This window comes from Podarcis tiliguerta (assembly GCF_965153285.1).
Source record: "Podarcis tiliguerta genome assembly, chromosome: 14".
Classification (NCBI taxonomy): domain Eukaryota; kingdom Metazoa; phylum Chordata; class Lepidosauria; order Squamata; family Lacertidae; genus Podarcis; species Podarcis tiliguerta.
The window spans coordinates 36,970,557-36,986,915 of NC_139547.1; the positions used below are offsets into that span (position 1 = coordinate 36,970,557).

Genomic DNA, 16,359 nt, shown 5'->3' on the forward strand with positions numbered 1-16,359 from the left:
CTCAGGACAGAACAAAATCATACCCCATGCATTACCACACTTTGACCTTTTTGCTGTCACACTTTTCCATGCCAGGGAGAAACCAGCACATTTAAAGCAAATTGAATCCATCTGAGGGCAAGTCACATTTAAAACAGCAGACATCCTTGATGCATTTGCAACAGTGATCCTAGTGGAGCTCAAAGATGCACCTAGTGCGCAGAGATGCATTTCTCCAAATAGATATGTGTCTTTGCCAGTAGTGTCCCAGGGTGTTAACAGGTGCATGTCTGCATTTCACATGTTCCAAAAAGCAAATAGTAAACTCTGCAAACTCACTCCAAGTTAAACCACAGGACCAAGATTAACAGGCCACACAGTCAGAAGCAAGCTAAACAAAGAGTTGATTCTCAGAACTGCTTTGTAGCAGAATACTTTATTTTTCAGTCTGTTGCTTCACATTCACAGCATGTGGATCATCTGAATCATTCATCACAAGTACAGACTGCAGTTTGGCACATGGCTGCTCAGTTCAAACTAAAAAGGTTCATGATGGCATGCCAAATTGCAATTTGTACTTGTGATGAACTGTTCAGAGGATGCACTCACCATCTTAAGATTTAGTTCAAGCCGTAAAATAAAACAGCTGGCCATGTTCAAAAAATTCTTCATACAATCAAGAGTCAGAGGATATTACTGCACAGTTCATATCACATGAAAACCCTGTCTATTACAAAAAAAAATAAAAAATCCTTCGATCCCTTAGCCACACCACCTACTGTGACACAGTCATTTATTTAAATGTAAAAGAGTGGTAAGCTAGAATCTGATAACTAACTCTCTCTCAACTCACATAACCTCATCTAAATTTTACAAAGATCAAAAATGGAAATCAGTTTATGAATAGTTATCCCTGGATTGTGTGGATTTTCCCAAGCTTAAAGCAAAGCTGGGCCTTGATCAGGTCCAGGATGGACAGCAAGTTATCAAGGAGGGACTCAGGACTGGAACAAAGCAAGCTCAGCAAGGCCCAAATGAGGAAGAAAGTTGTTCAGGCAGGTGAGCGTGAATGACAAGTTTCTCTCTTGTGATATTTTAGACCAGTGGCACACAGTTCCCACTGAAATAGTAACTACATCTTTATGTCTTCCCTCCCTTTCCATAGCATCTTCAAAAATCTTACCCATATCCTATCCTTTCCTTCCCCAACCTTACTCCACTTCATGGCTGTTGCTTGCAGAAGACAGAGAAACATGGAATGCTATAATATCAAGTAGGGCTCGGCTGGACATTTTGGTCAACCAAAATGGCCCAAATTCTTGATGTTTGAAGGGAAGCTGCAGCAAAAAAACCTCTCCCAATTTATATATATATTTATTATTAAATGTGTACATCTTCATCAGAAGATCACGGTGCAGTTCATAACATTAAAAGTAAAAAATAAGAACACAAAATACATAATGGAACAAAAACAAACCAATACTTCCCTCCCATAAACACATATTTGATTTCAAAGTTCAGGCAGTGGGAGTGGAAGCTCCAGGAGGTGGAATTTCAAGGGGGGAGGTGAAATGGAAGTGGTCTGAGGGCTCCTCCCTATTTAAAAAAAAGAAATTTATTTAAGAGCCACTTGGAATGGCTCTTATCTTTAAACAAAAATGCTTCTTAAGATGGGATGGGGGAAGGAGAAGAAAACCTTTGACTACCTCATAACTGCTGAACATCAAATGGCTTTCTCTCTATGGGTGTCACCTAATAGCTCGCTCCTTTTGTAAAGAAAGGTCCAAGGAGGTTAGGGGTTTGGTGCAGCTCTAAAATCAGGACATGCTTAAGTTCTATCAGTGGTTACAAACACAAAGTCAAATAGGTGTCCACTTTTCAGCAGCAGCCATGTGTATAACATCTAGTTTGGCCCTTTGTAATGTCCATAATAACAACTATACTGTTAAAGATGCTGGATTTGAAGACTTCCTTAGTCCATAGGTGATATAGGTGGCCTTTGGTTCTGTGAATGGGATAGAATTCTAGCCCTTACCCAAAGAATCCCCACTTCTTGCACGGCAAGGGAAATTTAATTTGTTCAAATGCACAGTTTAGAATTTACTGTTGCTTAGTGTGATGGTGGAGGGTAGCAAGCCTCCTTGTTAGCATGTGAGGGAGTCTCTGGAGTTAAAAGACTTTTGAGGTCTTGCTTCAGTCAGCAGAGTTATTCCTGCCTATCCTGATAGTCCATGAATTGATCTCTAGCCTGTGCAGCAGGCATGGTCTGGGGCTCATGGGGGAAGTAAGTGATGAGTGAGTGCTAACTATGTAGGATAGATGTAGTGCCACCAAAACTTTTAATGAAGACACATTCTACTTTCTGAGTGAACAAGCCCACACATTCTACAGCGAAGGTTGACTATAAAGCAAGGGGCCTCCAAATATTGCCCATCATTCATACATCACTGGATGGGCTGAAGATCTGAAAATATATAAGGCACTTTACTGGTAGGTTCCCCAGCTATATCCAGGCTCATTATTTCCCCACCCCTTCTGCTGCCATCCTGGAAGAGCATCATTATAACTGACAGCTCATCAGAAATTTGTCATACATACCTAATTAATATAACTATTATTATTATTATTATTATTATTATTATTATTATTATTATGAGAAGAAGCAGTGTAGCCTTGTGGTTAGACTACTGAGATAAAAAAAAAAGAGCCAGGGGTTGAAAGATTAGGAAACCATCACCACTGGGATGTCACTTTACAATATCTTTTAGTGCATAACAAATGATATTATTGGTCTTCTCCTTCCTTTTGAGTACTCTTCTTCCCAACTGGAGCTCTGTCAATAGAGCTGCCTGACAGCATCTTCGGACTTGTCTGGTCTGCCACTGCCTTTAATCAATGTTTGGACAGGTACAGGTTTCTCCATATCTAGAGTGGGAGCAAAGTGCTGCATGGAACCCCAGTTCTCTTCCTCCTAAGAGGTCTCTCTAGGGTCTGGGTCAGTCATGATCCTGACAACTTTATATGTAAGCCACTATAGTGAATGGTGTGGAAACAGGAGCAAGTGCAGGTTCGTCTGCTGAAGGATGTGCTCTGGTTCCTCCAAATCTTTGCTGTTCAGCTGACACATGCGTTTTGTAAAATGAATACTCATATACTCTGTTCATCAGCCCCCAACACCACTTAGTTCTTCCCCACTCATCAGAGTTCCTTGTACAGCTTCTTCCATCATGAAGCAGAACTGTTTTGATCTTAGGGAAAAGATGGTACATGTTCCCAAATGTACTAGGTGTTCACAGCTAGGTCATCAATAAAATGTGTGTGTTTGTGGTGGTAAGTTAATAGAATAAATAAGGAGGTGGTTCCTATTGTAAGTTGCCCCATCTTTTCTTTAATTTCAGCCTTGACGCTTAGCAATATTGAAATACGCACCCACATGCATATATGTAAGCAGTCCCACCCCAGTAGCTCTATAAAAGGGTCTATTCACAAATCACTTATTTTTAGTATGGTCGCCACTGGAGTCAAAGGGACTATATCAATGTAAGCAGTCTGTGACACACCTTTCAGTTAATATTTTTCTATGGAGCCCTTCACATAAACAATTTATTCATTAAATGTTGCCCTGCTCTGTTAGGTAGATTAAGTGTGTGTCTCCTTATTCCCCATATGGAAATTAAGACATATAGAGATGGAAGCTGTTAATTTTGACAGACAAAAAAAATTCCCAAGGCCTAGTATTCAGTGATACTGAACATGTGTGATGCCAATAAAAGCTGAGAAATTTCGTATTTCTGAGGACCTCCAAGCTCAGCATCCCACAAACAATACCAAATTTTGCAGAGACTAGTGAGCATTCAACAAATTTAGTTGTAGCTCTTCAAAATGTAATTTCAACACTGCTCCCCATGTTATAATCTTGGTAACATCTACACATGTAGCAAAAAGAGGTGGTTGAATTATGAGTTCGTAGAGTGAACTATACCAGTGCAGTTGGGAAATGACATGGTTGCTCAGTGTTCCTCCACAAAAAAATCTCTAATGTGCAAGTAAAAAACTAGCAGCACAGGCAGAGAGGTTGTAGCTTAACAATTTATTTTTTATCTAGAGTTCAGCTTCCAGGGATTTTTTTCATATAGGAAAGCATTAAAAATGTGATCCATTACCAGCAGCTTCAAGTATTGAAGTATATTTCTGCTACTCTTGTTAACATTATTTCCACTTCATTCTGTTACATGTGTAAACCAGACCAAAGGCACAGGCATGCTCTTATGAATCTCAGTGTGGACAAATCATGGTGGGGTGTGTGAAAGTGAGCACATTTTGTAATGTAGGGATTCCTTGGTTTACCGAGATAAGGTATTACTACTCAAATAATTCTGGTGGCCCAAAAATAGTTATTCTGAATGCAGATTTCCCAACTGGCTATCAAGCTGTTTCCAACCTACCCTTTCTGGATATGATTATTGAGTTGTAACGTACCCAGCTTCAGGCATGCTTAAATCCTGAAAATTTTCTGGATCCATTAAACACTGCACTTTATCAGTGACTGTCACCTTGAGAATAATATTGGTAATAGCACCCTGCTGATGTGTTAGACCCTTTTGTGACCTTTGATGCCATTGATCATGAGGTATTAGTCACTTTACTGTGGGGCCTGGCAAGAATTTGTGGGACTACTCTAGTGTTAATCTACTTGTTTCTAGCAGGGTTGTGATAAGCAATTGCGTATCTTCCCTGTGGAATCCTACTACAGATATATGGATCATTATGTGCCATTTCACTTGTGTTGATTCATAAGCCTGTTCTGCATTTACCTGGATTAAAAAAAAGAGGAGAAATTATATTCCAGCCAGCACATTAGTCAGTGAGGTGTTGAATAGGTTAGTTCACATTGAATTCACAAAAGTAGAATTGATCAAGCATTCCTAAATTCCATAGAGTTCTGCAACATGTTTCCATACACCCCTTTTAATCCACATATAAGCAACTGGGTGTGGTTATATGGCGGTTTGGAGTTTGTTGTCAACATTCACTATGCTGACATGACACTGGCTTTGCAGCTGCAGGCATAATGTAAGATGCTGGTTTCAGTGTATTTGTTGTAACATTAATGTTCTTGTTGATTTACACCGGGGTTTGTGTGCACGCGCTGCTTTGTTTTTTATGTTATTTATTTAAAAGATTTATATACCACTCCTTAAGTGAAAATTTTCAATGTGGTTCACAAAATAGCATTAAAATGCAATACAATAGAAAACAAAAAACAATAAAAATAATTTAGAAAATAACAATCAAATTACTAAACACCTCAACATTATATTTAAAAAACCGACTGGGGATCAAAATGCAGAATAAATGTTAACAAGTTTTCTGAAGGGTTAGGGGAAAGGCCAAAATTGCAGGTGATGCTAATCATGTGGTTTGCCCCTGAGTGTGCTAGCATGTGTGAGAGAGGGATCTGGACCCTTGGGTGGGGGATTTAGCCCTCCCCCCCCCATCCTCTGTTCCCAATGCAGATTGGTTGGTTATTCTGAAAGAATAATTATGCACTCAGGGCAAACCCTGTGATTTAATGTCACATGTAGTTTGGCCCTGAGTCTCCTGAAGGGAGGGGATTTTTGAGCCCAGGTGCCATGATCAAGAGTGCTCTGGATTTTGTCATGGGGTTGAAGAGGCCTCTGAGCCTGGCCCTCTCATCTCCAAATGCTACAGTCTTATCAACTGCACCACAATTCTCTGGAGGCAGTTGGAGGATGGATGGCGGCTAACGGATTGAGGATGCTGTTTTGGAGGGATGGGGTAGGTGGGTGTGGGGTACTCCCTGGTCCTGAACGGGGTAACTGTGCCCCTGAATGACCAGGTGTGCAGCCTGGCAGTCATTTTGGACTCACAGCTATACATGGAGGCACAGGTTGGACTACACCTCCCATCATCCCTGACCACTGGTCCTGCTAGCTAGGGTTGATGGGGATTACAGTCCAACAATAGCTGGAGACCCAAGTTTGAGAAACACTGGGTTATAGTGTCCCTTTGGGGCTCTGTTTATTGGATTTGAAGACAATGCATTCTACCCAAAGTGTGCAAAGCAGAGTTCTTCTGGGAGGCATCTCCCATGCTGCATTTTTAAGTATAATAATAATAATAATAATACCCTACCCATCTGGATGTGTTTCCCCAGACACTCTGAGCAGCTTACACATATATAAAACATAGTAAAACATCAAATATAAAAAACTTTCTAATACAGGGCTGCCTTCAGATGTCTTCTAAAAGTTGTGTAGTTCTTTATCTCCTTGACATCTGAAGGGAGGGTGTTCCACAGGTAGGGCACCACTACCGAGAAGGCCTTCTGCCTGGTTCCCTGTAACTTTGTTTCTCTCAGTGAGGGAACCACCAGAAGACCGGGCTGAACAATGAGGGCGGAGACACTCCTTTAGGTATACTGGGCCGAGGCCGTTCAGGGCTTTAAAGGTCAGCACCAACACTTTGAATTGAAAACATACTGGGAACCAGTGAAGATTCTCACTCAAGCTCTCAGATCTGGTCAAAATCTCAAGCATCAACCCACATTTTCAAGCCTGTGCCCTGTCAAAAGTGGAACATTAAAAGGAACTTGTCCCTCCTGTGGTACAGTGACTGTTTTATTTAGCTAGCGCAGCACACATTTATGTACTTTGAAAAGTGAGGAAAACAGCTCCTCCCCCCCTCAAAAGTTTAGCATGAACTATACAAGTCTGCCGAATTCCTCTTGTAAAAAAAAAAAAATGGGGGGAAATGGCAGGGAGAGACTTGAAGTATTGAGAAACACTTATTTCACTCATATGATATTTACTAAAATAAGTACTTCATTATTAGACTTTTCTTAGGTGTTTTTTCCCCTAAAATCTGGTGCCACAAAGTCCTTACTGTTAGGGACATATGAATATGCTGTACCATCTCAGACTTTTGGTCCTTCCAGTGTTCTTGGATCTTGCCTTTGGCAAAGGCAGTTACTTAAATTTCCAGAGGCCAGATATTCAAGCTGGTTGCTAGATGAATGTGTAGGAAGATAGACATGGGAGAGGGGTCTGGGTTTTTGTTTGTTTGTTTGTTTCTAAAAATATTGCAAAGCAAAGATGGCTAACTTTTTTTGGCCTGAAAGTTGATTAAAGGTTTGTCATCCCCCCAAAAGCTGCATGCTTTTAAGAGGGGTTTTGGGCAAGGTGGATTTGTCCACTCACATGTGCTCACAGATGCATGCATACTGATGTGTGGATTTTCAATTTTAGAGTAAAAAAAAGTTGTAATCACTCCAGTTCATAGGGCAGGCAATCTCTTAATTTGGTCTTTCTTCCATATGGAGGAAGGGGTGTTCTGGAAATAGAGGGGCTGGATATTACCCCACTTTCATGAATAGATTATTTCCTGATGTAGTTTGATTTATGGCACCAATTCCTCTTTGCAGAGCTCATGAACTGCTTTAAATGGTCCAACACCAGGAACTAGTGGAACCCAATGCATTCCTGAATGCTCTTAGGCTCCCCCCCCCCCAGTGCATAGAGCAGACAATCCTGTTGAAGCTCTTGTCTTGCCGTAGAACAGTGACATGCACCAGGCTTTTGACACAAACTCCCTGAGTACTTTCTCTAGCATTATGGAACCCATTCTGTTTCTTTCTATAAAAGGGAACTAAGGGCAGTGAAACAGGCTGGATAGCTAGAATGCAAGTGGTGAAATATGTGCTGCAAAACCAACAGAATACAGTTGTGTCTACTGCATGGCAGTGAAGGATGCTGTGGCATCATGGGAGCAGTTTCAGTTTCAGAAGCAGCCTGATGATCTGGACAAGGTGCTTGCAATGATACAGCCCACTACACTTATCTTGGCTTATTAAAGCATGCTAAGAGGGTATGACTAGATGGATCCTGTGTGTGTTCAACATATCATTACAGGAGGGAGTGTTCCTGTTGATGCGGCCTATAATGGCAGTAGCTTTTTTTAATGTTGCATCACACTATTGACTCAGGTTAATAATAATAATAATAATAATAATAATAATAATAATAATAATAATATTCCGGTCTCCCCAGCCGAAGCCGGGCCCAGAGCGGCTAACAACAGTAAAATGATACAACATTCTAAAATCATTTAATTCTAAAATCAGTTCAAATTAGATTAATGGCAACCATTGAGCTAGAGTTATGTGAGGATTGCCAAAGGAGGGGGTCAGGCTGTGCCCTGGCCAAAGGCCTGGTGGAACAGCTCTGTCTTGCAGGCCCTGTGGAAAGATGTCAAGTCCCACAGGGCCCTAGTCACTTGTGACAGAGCGTTCCACCAGATTGGAGCCACAGCCAAAAAAGCCCTGGCTCTGGTTAAGCTTGTGGTCTACTAAGACCCCTAGATCCTTTTCACATGTTTCACATCTTATATTTCCACAGCTGGTTTTTCCTGCCTAAGTGCAGAATATTACATTTGTTGCTATTGAAATTCATTTTTTCTGGAGGTCTGTTCTTAACCTGAAACTGTTCTTAATCTGAAGTACCACTTTAGCTAATGGGGCCTCCTGCTGCCACCACCATATGATTTCTGTTCTCATCCTGAAGCAAAGTTCTTAACCCAAGGTAATATTTCTGGGTTAGCAGAGTCTGTAACCTGAAGCGTCTGTAACCCGATGTACCACTGTACTGATAGGTTCCTCTTATCCAATTTTATTCCTCTAAATCTTTTTATTTAATGATTAATTATAGTTCACTCTTTTTATACTTGTAATATTTTTGCTAACTGTAGCGTTGCCATCTTTTTACCCTTAATAAAAGGAGTTTCAATGCAGAAAGGTTGGAGAACTGTCAGAATGTAACAGAAATGATTAAAGAACACTTGCAGTTTTCTTCTTGCTGATCTATTCTCAGAATAATATGAATGGAAAAACTAGTATCAAAGCATGCAACCAAGTGCCTCCTATTGAAGTAGTGATAGTTAACAGAAAGCCATGTCTACCAATATATCTTCTGTGAGTGCCATTGTGCCTACGTCAGGCCTCTGACACCCTTGTACAAAAACAACAGAAAATGAAAGTGTAGACCAGAACAAGCTCATCCATCTTCTTCCATTCACTTAAGAACTGACAAACACATATGAGCCCTTCAATGTATCCATTAAGAAAACCAGACCAGAGAACATTTGTAATTCCTACTACAGCTCAGATACAAGAAGCTGCCCTGTATTTGTTCTAATATGCCCCACTTTTGCAAGGATGTCAGTTTACTTCCTAGAACCAGCTCACATTTCTCATGGATATTAATATGTAGCAGTGGAGGTGATGGGTTTATTGAACATCTCCTCTGAAAAGGGCTATAATTACTCTCACTGTGACAGAGGTTTTTTCAAGGGAAATGTGGGGGGACTTTTTTGATCTGGCTTTTTTGAAACATGGTAACATAGTTTTGAAACCAGTGCAGTATTATTTAACAAGATTTCAGGTTCAATTTATGGGACAATGAGGCACAAAATGCTCCCTGAACCCCCCACCAAATATACCTTTACTTAGTTCTTTTTGTGGCTGTTTGCACAGCTGCAGAAGAAGCAAGGCCACATAACATCTCTGGAAGATGGGGAGACTCACCTGATTGCCTAGGAACCAAGTAACTATTGCTGTTGCCTCATACTTTGCTGCAACAGCACACAGCATAATGCCAGAATATAGAGAGAGTTGCCTGCCTGCATAGCAACTGAGCAATACTCCCTATCCTTCCAGCTGATCATAGCACAGTGCAAAAAGCTGTGGAGAATCCCATAGTAGCCTAGACACAGTGCAGGAAGAAAGTGAAGCATTTCTATATTGCCTAGGCTACAATGAAAAAACACTGCCCATGGTCATATTCCTTCCCTGAACAATCATCGGAGGCAGTGGGGGTGGAAGAAAATGAGACTGTAAACTATGTGTTTGCTATACTAAAAAAAAATATTGTGCATAATGTACAATGGAGGCCTTCACCAAGAGAGAAATTGGAAAAGATATTAATTTAACTTAATTGTGACACTGGAGTACAGGATGTTGTTTGGACTGAGCCCCTGACCCTATTTAAGTGTTTGACATCAGCTCTACTTTCCAAAGTCACCTCACCTTAATAGGAAATGAATGTCCTAATCACTTGAGCAGTTTTATAAATCCCATCCACTGTTGGTTCAAACTAGCTGCATCTCCTCTGGAATTCTTCACACATCTCCCAAACTAAGTCAAATTCAGCAGTTCTTCCCCCAGCACACAGGAGTAGGCTGAAATGAAACTGAAGGCACTTTGTTTTTGCTTGTATGTGTATGTGCATTAAACCATTGCACGGGAACAATGGCCAAGATCAGGAGTCATTTGTTCTGGTATTTCAGCAGCTTTGCATGATTTATGGGATGTTTTTGTTCTTCTGCTTGTCTCTGTTCTAACGCGCCCCCTCGCCCTCCACCCTCTCTGTTTTCGTTCTCCATTTCCCCCCTCCTCCCCCTTCTACAATTCCCTTAATAACGTTGGAGTCTCTCTGCCTTATGAAGTAATGGTATCTGTGACTTATTGAATTAACTGTATGGAATTGAGCTTTGACACTGTCCTTGTGGTCTGCCAAAGCTTGTGATTCTTTGTGGTGTAGGTTAGAGCTTGCCAAAATGCTAAACAAAGAGCAGGGCCTGATCCTGAAAACTTGGTTAACATGGTTTAGGATTGGAATGATTGAAAATTGGCTTCCATTATGCAGAAATGCCTGGATGAGCAAAGTGGCCAATAAATAAATATATATGGATCTCTCATCCTCCCAGACTCTACGTTCTTTCCAAAAGACTGGTCTTGTTTTTAAAGCAAGGCTTTTGTCTTTTATCACCTTCCAGTTTTTAGCAAACTGGGAAGTCTTTGATCTGTTGGCAATATCCATCTCAAAATATTAGATTGTAAGTCCAAACAGGCTCATCCAGTTCTTTTCTTTGTTGTTATCCCTTTGGAGATTCTTGCCTTAAATACATGTTGTGCATCACATGCATCTCAATCAGGCTTACAAGCAACTATTGATTCACCAACTTACTTTACTTTCTTTACACCACGGCAAAATCATGCTATACCTTGCCTGAGTCTTCATTCAAAAGGAAAACAGTGCCCAACCTGGTGATAATAGAATAAATGATGCAGGGAGGGAGCTGAACCCAATACAGAAAAAGAGGTGGTAAGGAAACACCTTGCTATTTTAACTGAATTCAGATCTCCAGAGCCTGATGAGTTGCACCCAAGGGTATTAAAGCAGCTTGCAGGTGTAATCTCAGACCCTCTCTCTGTAATAGCTGAGGTCCCTGCAGATTAGGTGGGCAAATGGTGACCCCATCTTCAAAAAGGGGAGGGAAAGATGACCCAGGTACCTACCAAACAGTGAGCTTGACGATACCAGGAAAGGTTCTCAAACAGATAAACAGCTGTCTGTGAGCACTTAGAAAATGATGCTGTGATTACTATGACCCAGCATGGGTTTCTCAAAAACAAGTCAGGCTTGGTAGATCAGGGAGATGCTGTGGACAAAGTCCTGATAGAGAGATGATAGCTGTTTAGGTATACACTGGTACCTTGGGTTACATACGCTTCAGGTTACAGACTCCGCTAACCCAGAAATAGTACCTTGGGTATTTGCTTCAGGGTGAGAACAGAAATCGCGCTCCAGTGGCACAGTGGCAGCAGGAGGCCCCATTAGCTAAAGTGGTGTTTCAGGTTAAGAACAGTTTCATGTTAACAGACCTCCAGAATGAATTAAGTACGTAACCAGAGGTACCACTGTAATCTGGTTAATCTGGCCAGATTGCTAGGTGGGGAGTGAAAACTGTGAATGGGTATAAGTAGAGGGTACCTTGGGGGCATTCTTAGGATAATGCAGTAATTAGATTAACTGATGTTCAATCAAATGCTTCTGTAAATCTAATTAAGTAATCTGAAGATTACTTAATTTGGGATTAATGTGTTTCGACTATCCTTTCATATTCAGTTTTATTGAATATCCCTACATTTGGTGGCGCTGTGGGTTAAACCACAGAGCCTAGGACTTGCCAATCAGAAGGTTGGCGGTTCGAATCCCTGCGATGGGGTGAGCTCCTGTTGCTCGGTCCCTGCTCCTGCCCACCTAGCAGTTCGAAAGCATGTCAAAGTGCAAGTAGATAAATAGGTACTGCTCCAGTGGGAAGGTAAACGGCGTTTCCGTGCGCTGCTCTGGTTCGCCAGAAGCGGCTTAGTCATGCTGGCCACATGACCCTGAAGCTGTACGCCGGCTCCCTCGGCCTTTAGAGCGAGATGAGCACCGCAACCCCAGAGTCGGCCACAACTGGACCTAATGGTCAGGGGTCCCTTTACCTTTACTTTACATTTTAAATAAATTAAACATCAAGTGTGTCTTCTTTTAGAGGACTAGTATGCGTGCATGAGTAGGAGTCCTAAAGGAGAGAATGGGAGTTAATCTTAACTAATTAAAACAGAATCCAGGGCCCATGTTGTTGTTTAGTCGTTCAGTCGTGTCCGACTCTTCGTGACCCCATGGACCAGAGCACGCCATGGACCAGAGCACGCCATGGACCAGAGCACGCCAGGGCCCATAATCCTCATTTATTGGGCTGAAATCCTATAGCTTCTTCATTATCTTCTTCATTATTGATGTTTCTTTGAAACATTGGGTTCATTGATATTATGAAATCTCTATACATCTGTGTGATAGATACTTTCTTCACTGCAGGAAACTGCAAATGTTCACACTTCATACCGATTCAGGATGGCTTAGTGCAGCCAGACTCTTTAAAATCAGATTGTTCACTCATTACTCTTCATCGTGGTACAGGCTTTCATTTTCTGCAACATGAGCAGCAATTTCTGTCTGTCAAATGATAGTGGATATACTGTGTAACAATTACTCTCCCCTCCACAAAAAAGAAAAGAGAAAAGAATCTCTTTTGTTTGTCATCTGACTCCAGCAAGAGAAAATAGGCCATTTGGGAAAATAACAGATCACAATAATGACTATTTTCAAGGCAAATATTTTCCAGGTTCTCTATGTTTGGAAGCTTGAGTCCATTCTGGGATTCACTTGTCATTAAGAAAAGAGAAACATATAATCATCATTTGTGAAAGTAAGCAGTAAGGTTATAAGTGACACAATGTCATCTTACTGTTCCTGGCAAGTTGTTGCATCCTGACGGTTGCTGACATTACTGGGAGCCCCAGTGGGATTATCTCTGAATGCAACACATGTATTACTTTCTCTGCAATTTGATTGCTGTCATGTTGCCTATTTGGCTAATGCCCATTTTGTATCTCTTACAGAGAAAAAAATAGTAACTTGTTACTATGCATCATGTTTAGATGGTGATAGGAAAATTAACACATTGTTTCAGGTGATTTCAAATCATGCACTGCCGTTCTCTTTCCTTCTTCTTTGTTGCAAACTGCTTGGGAGTTAAAATACATCTATTTCCCACATTTAATTATCTAATCATTATCTGTACCATGGATGAGGAAATAGTGCCCCTCTAGATTTTATTGCACTCCAACTCCCATCAGTCCCCAGTCAGCATAGTCAATGGTAAGGGATTGTGGAACTTGTTATCCATCAAAATAAAACAAACAACAACAACAACAACAACAACAACAACAACAACAACAACAACTTATACCCTGCACATCTGGCTGGGTTTCCCCAGCCACTCTGAAGGCCACAGATTCCCCACTCTTGATTAATACTAATAGCTCTGTGTCAGCCAATTATTAATAATGTTTGATTCATTTTAAATTTTGCTCTATAAATATGTGGTATGTATCTCTGTTTCTATTAAAACATATTAAGAGTGTTGTGGAGCCTACATATGCTGAAGTACCAACAAAGATTGGTGTTCTTAACCTGAGGTACCACTTTAGCCAATGGGACCTCCCGCTGCTGCCACGCCGCTGCCATGCGATTTCTGTTCTCATCCTGAAGTAAAGTTCTTAACCCTAGCTACTATTTCTGGGTTAGCAGAGTCTGAAACCTGAAGTGTCTGTAACCTGAAGCGTCTGTAATCCGAGGTACCACTGTCCTTTAACAGATTGAAGAACTGGGCTAAAGCTAACAAAATGAATTTCAATAGAGACAAATGTAAGGAAGAACCAGCCACACATATGTAAGATGGAGGACACCTGGCTTGCCAGTAGTACATGTGAAAAGGATCTAGGGGTCTTAGTAGACCACAAGCTTAACATGAGTCAACAGTGTGATGCAGCAGCAAAAAATGCTAATGCTATTCTAGGCTGCATCAACAGAAGTCTTGTGTTCTGAAACAGGGAAGTAATAGTCCTGCTCTATTCTGCTTTAGTAAGACCACACCTAGAGTACTGTCTCCAGTTCTGGGCACCACAATTTAAGAAGCCTTTGACAAGCTGCTGGGGAAGGCAACAAATATGATAAAGGGTCTGGAAACTAAGTCTTATGAGGAACAGTTGAGGGAATTGGGTATGTTTAGTCTGGAAAAGAGACTGAGAGGAGATATTGTAGTCATTTTCAGATATCTAAAGGACTGTCACATGGAGAGTAGGACTCGAAGTAATTGCTTCAAGTTACAAGAAAGGAGATTCCAACTAAACATCAGGAAGAACTTTCTGACAGCAAGAGCTGTTTGACACTGGAACAGACTTCAGTGAGGTGGTGAACTCCCATGGAGGTTTATAAGCAGAGGTTGGATGGTCATCTATCATGTATGATTTAGTTGAGATTCCTGCATTGCAGAGGGTTGGACAAGATGACCCTCAGGGCCCCTTCCAATCTATGATTCTATTAAATCTCTTAGGGTAGTGAATTCTACAAGTTAGGAGCTGCCACACAGAAGGCCCTTTTCTGTGTTCCCACTAACCATAGCTCAGCTGACAGAGGTACACACAAAGGCCTATTATCTACCCTGAGATCAAAGCCGCTTAGCCAATGTCACCCATTTCTCTGAGTTACATTACAACAGCTGAGCCAAACAGTGACAGAGGCCTTCATCATCTTTATTGCCACAAAATCTCCAAGTGCATTACAGCATAGGCTTTGCAAAAGGAGACTCTGAAGCAATTTAATTTTCATTTGTGAAAATACTCTAAAAACCAGACAAGACTTGCATTCCCCACCCCACCCCTCACCCAAAGATGGTTTTGGACAATGCCAAGTTAATTTCTGAACTGAATTCTGAGAAGAGTGAGAATGAAAAGAATTGGGACACTGGAAACTTGTAGCCAAACTATTTTGGGTGTAAAATAATGAACAGGACCTCTGCCAACATGCGGCTGGAAACAGAGATGCTGACTTTGGACAGTCGTAAATCAAGAAAATAACATTCATTGCTATTCACAAAGACTTTCCTCGGGACATCTTAATCAATTACAGTGCATTATTCTCCCCTTTCATCATTCTGTTTTTGAACCTGTGCTACCTCCAGGTGACTAACTAAAAAAGGTACAACTTGGGCAAAGATAATACTTGTATCTTGGAGATGTGAGATTTCTTGCTGGTCTTAGCAGAAACAGCTTCCCTCCTTGCTTCTGAGACATGAGATATGCCGACTTGCCCCAATCTTCACCTCGGAGACTGCAGTTCTGCCAGCTTTGCCTCTTGCTCTTATTAACTTGAAATGATTCTTCCAATGCAATATTTGAGAAAAAGCCATAGAACTGTTTGTTTCTATAATATGAAAGTGTTAGCTTAGCTTTCAGGTACCTCAGAAAATCTGTGATATGGAACAAAAGGGATAGCTCAGTCAGTAGAGCAGGAGACTCTTAATCTCAGGGTTGTGGGTTTGAGCCCCACATTTGGTGAAAGATTCCTACATTGCAGGGTGTTGAACTAGATGATCCTTGCGATTCCTTCCAACTCTCTGGTTCTATGAAAAACTAAAGATTTTACTACAATAAATCTTGGCACAAGTTTGTGATTTTGTGGCAACTAACTACAGTAGCTATATCTCTGTAAGATGGAGGGTTATGATCCTGGCAATGTTTTTGGGTGTCTGGAAGCCAGGTAATTAACAAAAGCAGAGGAATGGGCAGGGGGGAGACATATTCCTGTGCGTGCATGTGTGTGTGTGTGTGTGTGTGTGTGTGTGTGAGAGAGAGAGAGAGAGAGAGAGAGAAAGGAAACTCTTACTGTGCTTCACCCTTGCCAAAGCTGCATGAGTAGCCAGGATAGGAAACAGTCGCTCTAATTAGGCTGACAGTGAAGACAGAGGCACCAGAATAGCTGCATTTCCATGATTAATGAGCATTGGCATTGGTACAGCAACAAAACTCTCAACTGTCTCCTCTCTTAGCAAGAGAATTGTTGTCCAAAATGGATGGCAGTGTCTCAGATCTCAAACAGTGAGAGGTCTTCCCTGTTGGACTAAAGGAGATTT

General features: G+C 41.2%; 1 protein-coding gene across 10 annotated transcripts in view; it reads left to right on the top strand.

Moving 5' to 3' along the window:
* The window catches only part of LOC310663962 (ankyrin repeat and fibronectin type-III domain-containing protein 1-like), a 328,708-nt gene that overhangs the window by 260,759 nt on the left and 51,590 nt on the right, over positions 1 to 16,359 (top strand). The gene's annotated exons all lie outside the window — the stretch shown is intronic.